The sequence below is a fragment of the Leuresthes tenuis genome, unplaced genomic scaffold (assembly GCF_036924035.1).
Source record: "Leuresthes tenuis unplaced genomic scaffold, fLeuTen1.0.hap1 SCAF_19, whole genome shotgun sequence".
Taxonomy (NCBI): Eukaryota; Metazoa; Chordata; class Actinopteri; order Atheriniformes; family Atherinopsidae; genus Leuresthes; species Leuresthes tenuis.
In genome coordinates this window covers 3688258-3694700 of record NW_027325373.1, presented here as the reverse complement: position 1 = coordinate 3694700, position 6443 = coordinate 3688258, and the positions used below count along the sequence as shown (strand labels likewise).

The 6443-nt window shown below is 40.6% G+C and overlaps 1 long non-coding RNA gene across 1 annotated transcript; it reads left to right on the top strand.

Moving 5' to 3' along the window:
- Window positions 1-256: 256 nt before the first annotated feature.
- On the top strand, window positions 257-484 carry LOC140277207 (uncharacterized). The gene is made up of 2 exons (XR_011909077.1): window positions 257-332; window positions 406-484. It is a non-coding gene; the product is annotated as an uncharacterized lncRNA (long non-coding RNA).
- Window positions 485-6443: the final 5959 nt, after the last annotated feature.

Here is a 6443-nt window from a genome sequence, read left to right as displayed (position 1 = left end):
AAACTTTAAAAAGGAGGTCAAACTTATTTTCTTCCTTCAAATTTCTTTGTTGGGGTCAACTCCCATTTTTACGTATATCTGTTGATAATAAAACAAAGCTGCTGACGTACGTAAGCTTGTTTGCAATCTATGCCACAGTCAGATGTTCTGTTGTCTGTATTTTTAAGTAAGTGAGTCGGTATGAGACATAAGAGGTATCTTACTTTTGTTAGGATGAAAGAATTACTGTATAATGTGAATAATACAGCCTGTTTCACCTGTGTAACATTTCCCGGTTAATGTTATATCAGCAATATTTGCATTATTTCTACAATAGCATTCTTGTGTCAGTTGTAATCGAAGCCTGTGTTATGGAATATATGATTTATAAAGTCTCAGTTGGCCTAATTATCGGGTGAAGAACAGCTATAAACATAGCCTAGCTTAACGTTTGCTGGCTACGATTTTGGTGGCGGACATAAATGCAGTAAAATAATAATCTATTGGAATTAGGCCAGACTGTATTCTCTTTTTTCACTCTATGAGGAAGCAGAAATACCTCACCTGAGCTTAATTAACTGAAACAAACCAGATGGATCTTAGTGTTAATTAGTTTCCGTAATAAGCTGCAGAGGCTAATATAAATAATGCAAACCTAAGGTGTTAAGATGAGTGTTGTATATTTATGTGCTGCATCTCCTAGGATACAAGCCCAGAAGGTGATGTCACGAAACCTTGGTGTGATGGCTTGGCTTGCTTTGAGATCGCATCTGTAGGCTCTACTCAGAGGTGTGGAAGGGGGATGAATGTGGAAAACACAGGCCAAGGAAAGCAATCCTAGAAGAAAGTGCATACAATTTCTATTCATGGTTTATTTATTTATTTATTTATAGGCTTTTGGCCTCAGCACGAAGCAACTAGAAAGTCAACCTGCTTTTAAGCGTTATTAGGTGTAGCTGTCGTCATGTCCTCTTACATTTCCCTGTTTAATTCTAGAAAACAAAGAACTTGTACCTAATACTTGTACAGCAATATATTACCAACTGTAATAATTCTATTTTCTTAGATGCAATTCATTGCATATCTGCCTTTTCAGATTTCACATAAAGCTAAAAAACAGAATATAATTTCCAAGAGAAACAGAAGTTATGGACATTTCTTATATACAAACCCCACTTTTAGAAATGTTGTAAACTTTTCTAAACTACAGCTGTAATTTGTTTGAACCTTTTATTTAACAGGTATAAGTACAATTAAAAGGATTTTCAGCATCTTAACTGATCAACTTTTTAATTTAATTTCATCTCATTTGATGTCAGCAACACACTCAAAAAGCTGGGAGAGACCAAAAAGAAAGAGAAAAGTTAATAAAAGTAAGATTCTACGATCAGCAGATTAACTGGTAACAGGTGAGGGTGTCAGGATTGGGCATAAAAGCAGCTTCCACTAATGATTTAGTTTATTCAAGCGCAGGCAGGTCATGGCTCACCATATTGTGATAAAACTCAGTCAAAAAAAGAATATAAAATTAAAGATAACATGTAATTTTCTGGTCTTCTGTGGATAGCATTGTGAAAATATTAGGAGAAATCTGTATAAAGGCCAAGGACATGCGCTACTATTAGTGCATGTGACCTTTCAGACCTTGAATAAGTTCCTGACATCAAACTCCAGACTTTGGGGTTGACTCGGCCTTATCAAGCAACAATCAAACACTCATTATGGGGAATTAAAGGCAGCGTGGGATAAGAAACTTGAGCTGAGACTATTCTTTTGCCTCTTCTTTGGAGAACACTGTTTCTCTGTGCATAAAGTGAAACAAGTTTGACTAATTCTGAAAAGTTTCTTTGCTACATCCTTACCTTCCACACTGTGCCAGTGTTTGGTTTGCACATTAGTCCATTAACGTGCTTTGACAGACTTGTCCTACCACGTTTAATTCCCCAAAGCTTTAATTTCTTAAGAGTACCAAACAGAAAGCCAAATGGAAAAGAGTGACACAGTAACAGTCCCTCAGGTGGGCTTTAATTTCAGCCTCCTGAGTGATTCTTGCACTAGTTCCTTTTCAAATCTCCTTCATACAACATATTTTTGTTCTGTTTTCAAACTAATTGCACATATGTCATGCTTTTATGAAAAACTGACCCAGTAACTGATCCATCTTTACTAGGATCATGTTAGGCCACCACTGGCTGCTCAACCTCTCATAAACTGTGACTCAGAACTTGTAAATGTAGTATGGATGGTGTGAGTTTCATTGTAAACAGTTTATTGTGAGAAACCCATAAATGGACTGAATGAGGCTCGTCATTCTGACAAACACTTGCATTTCCAGTGGTTTGCTAATCAAAAGTTGTTGTCTGCTATGAAGGACGAGAGCCACGTTGAGCTTTGATTTGCATGAGATTGTTTACAGTCTTGTGTTTCAGTTTAAAATCAGAAAAAGTATTATAAATCAAGCCTTTGAATTAGGCCTTAAAGTGGGAAAAGATCCAATTAATTTAATTGGCTGTTTGTTTCACACCTTGAACCCCCATTTTTATTAGATGGAAGGTGGCTGAGTGTCATTGTCTGTTGCCCCCAAACGTGCTCAGCTTCATATTTCTCTAATTGGACACTCCTGGGGACCTTTGAACACTCTGCAGATGTGTTCTTCTTTGTTTCACATAACCGTTTCTCACAGTTGCTAATATTCACGGGGGAAAAAATGCCCCGATTCGCTCTGCTGTTTTACTGGCCTATGATGAATAAGAAAACTGGGTTTCTGTGGCACATGCAGAGGGGGTTCATTGTTGTCTGAATGGTTGTTGTTTTTGATGTTTTGTCACCATGTCAACTGACAAAAAATACTATTTGCTTTGTCTTACTTTTCAGTGACAACTGTCATGTGCTGCCAGGGCTTTTCTCACTCAAATGTTTTATTCAGCCCTTCTGAGCCCTGCATGGACTTGTGTGCAGATAGGACTTGTCACTTTGTTTTATGCTACCGGTTGTTTGCATTCAGAATACAAAGGCATAATTGTTTGCAGCAATGACGCAGTTTAAAATGTCAGGACTCCTCAGATGGATAAATCTGTCGCTTATTGTGTTGAGTGTTCACTCTGAAGTGACGTTCTTCTTTGTTCTTTAATGTCACTGAGGACTGAGGGAAAACATGGGAAGTTTATTGAAATTAAAACATATGTGCAGTACTGTGCAAAAAATATTAATCACCCTATCTTTAGATTCATATCAATACCATCAGGGAGGCGCTTAATCAGCTCTAAAGTCACTCTGCAGCGTGACAATGAGCCACAGACTCAGACAAAAACTATTTTCAACCACAATAAGAGTCCTGCAACAAGAACTCTGACCTTAAATGAGTTGACAGCCCCATAACTGGACTTTCCCACTGCAGAACTGTGTGTTTTATGTTAACTTAGGTCTGCATGAAATGTAAAATAGTGCAGTTGACCCTGAGACTACTTCAGCAAGATTTGAAAAGAACTATTTAGAAATGTGAAGAAAACAGTAAGAAAAGAAAAGATACAGTCGTGTTCACTTCTGAAGATTTCTTTATAAGAATCATATTTACCAGTTTGTAATATTGGAGAAATTCAGCCTCAGCTGCAGAACACATATTATACTGTGTTGTGGAAAACATTCAGGACAGCTGTCAATCTTCCCAGGAGTGGACGTCCCAGCAAGTTCACCCCAAGGTGAAGAAGCCCAGAGCTACATCTCAGACTCTCCAGGCCTCAGTTAGCATGTTAAAGGTTAAAGGTCATGACAGCACAGTTAGAAAAAGACTGAACAAGGATGGCTTGTTTGGAAGGGCTGCAGGAGAAAGCCTCTTCTCTCTAAAAAGAACATGGCAGCACAGCTTAGGTTTGCAAAGCTGCATCTGAACAAAGCTCAAGACTTCTGGAACAATGTCCTTTGGACAGACCAGACCAAAGTGGAGATGTTTGGTCCTAATGCACAGCAGCACGTTTGGAGGAAACCAAACACAGCATATCAGCACAAACACCTCATACCAGCTGTCAAGCACGGTGGTGGAGGGCTGATGATCTGGGCTGGTTCTGCAGCCACAGGACCTGGGCACCTTGCAGTCATTGAGTCCACCATGAACTCCTCTGGATACCAAAGTATTCTAGAGTCAGATGTGAGGCCATCTGTCCCACAGCTAAAGCTGGGCTGAAACTGGCTCAGCAACAGGACAGAGATCCCAAACACAGCAGCAGATCTACAGCAGAATGAATGACATTATAAAAGAATAATAAAATCAAGGTGTTCTGATGGTCCAGTCACAGTCCAGTCCTCAAACTGATAATAAAAAAATGCGGGGGCAGGACCTTAAGAGAGCTGTGCATTAATGGATGGATTAAATTAAATTAATTAATTAAATAAATAATTAAATTAATTAATGGACAAATCTCAAATAACTCAAACGACATTGTAAAGAAAATGGGCCAATTGTGAGAGACAGAGAAAAGGACTTGATGTAAGGAACAGATTAATATCTAATAAATCCTGATGGTAAATGGTAAATGGACTTGTACTTGTACTTGTGTAGCGCTTTTCTAGTCTAGCTGACCACTCAAAGCGCTTCACTACATGCCGCATTCACCCCACTCACACACATTCATACAGCACGTCTTAGGATATAACTACGTGCTTTCTAAGCATTCACACACATTCATACCCCCAATGATACACTGGGGGAGCAACGTGGGGTTCAGTGTCTCAGTATCCTGGGGAAGCCAGAGTCGAACCACCGACCTTCCGATTGGTGGGCGACTGCTCTTCCTCCTGAGCTACAGCCGCCCCTATAAAATATCTTATTCTGCCTTTTCTTTCTCTGAACTTTAACCGATTAATTTATTTTCCATTTAAAAAGTTGGTCAAAGCGCTGCTCAGCAACAAGCAGGCAAAGTATTTTAAAAAAATCCTTTTTATATTGTTGGAGGATTAATTCACCAAAATGAAAATGATTTAATTACCATTGAAATATATTTTGAACTATGGCTTTAAGCAGCCCATTCAGAATAATTTCTGTCCCTGCTTCGATGACTGTTTTAAGTGATTATTGCTTCTCCCTGGGAATGAGCAATTGCATTCAACTTTCACTGAACACCACTAATTAAATGCAACATAACGTTGTTTGTTTCACACGGCAGGCGAGCAGCAGCAGCTCACTGATGTTAGTTTTGATCAGGACTTGTTAAACTCAGGCTGCTCCAAATTACATTGGGTGAACTGTATATTGCACTGAATTGCAGCTTTGAGGCCCTTGTACTTTGGTGTTTCCACTTCTTTAAAGGAAATGATTTGCACTTTGGGGGCAGCCGAGGGAAGCGAGTCCTATAGTAAGGGTGACGGCTGCATCTGCGGGTCCAGTTGTTTCCACCCCTGCATGCTGGGTGGACACACAGGAAATAGTTTAACACTCCTTTATGGGAAAATAAGTCTCCCACATGTTCCTTGGGGAAGCTTTTCAGCTTGATCATTAAATACCAGCAAGGTGGAAAAGTCATGTATGCACCCTTTTCCTCAAAATCAGGACCACTTGTAACCACAAACCCGTCGCCAAGATTTCCCAAAGCGACCACTGAAGAGCGGCGGGTGACTTCATGAGCAGAAGCCTGTTGTCCGTGTCCAGCAACACTTCATGAACTGCTTTCCACATCCTGCTGATGTTGGCTGCTCCCACTGTCCGCCAGGTCCTATCTGGACCCGCCTCGTCTGCTCCATTTCCGTCAGCAGTCTCGGGCAGATTACATGACGAATGACAAGGAGCTGCAGTGTTCCGCTCTTTTAAAGTCAAAGCAGTGACACTTTCACTCTTGCATTTACCTTTGTGCATCTCAGGATGTGTGGAAGAGAGCAAAGAGCTCATTTCTTCTAAATGTATCTTTCCCTTTTCTCATTTTGGTTCCACAATACACTCTGGCATTGGTGCACGAGTGGACACAAAACAAATTTCCTCATCATTCGGCTGCCGCTGATCTGGAATCAGCAGAACGGCTGAGTCATATGCAGTTCATCATTATGTCAAACCGTGCACATGCATTGTTCTTCTTTGCCCTGCTGCTGGTGTTCTGACAGGACATGAACACTGGAGTCGGCTTCAGTTTGAACTCTCGCACACAAATAAAACTGGAGATGTTTCTTCTTCCATCAAGCACAGCTGTGATTCCATTATGCTGACATCTGAGTGTTTCTGTGCAGATCTACGCACATTTAACCACTCTTTTAAGATCCGTGTGTATCAGTGGTGCTGGTTGAGTTTCTCTCAGGCCGGAGATGAAGCTTGGCCAGCATCCGGGTCAAATCCACCGTCTCACTGCAGCCCGGGAGCTGCTTGTCATTCAGATACAGCAGTTTGAGTGAAACGGGTAAAGCAAGCTCTGCAGCTAAGTGACAAGGAGTTGTCCATGTTTGAGCGTAGCTGCAATGCATTTACATGGGACTGTGTTGTGTGT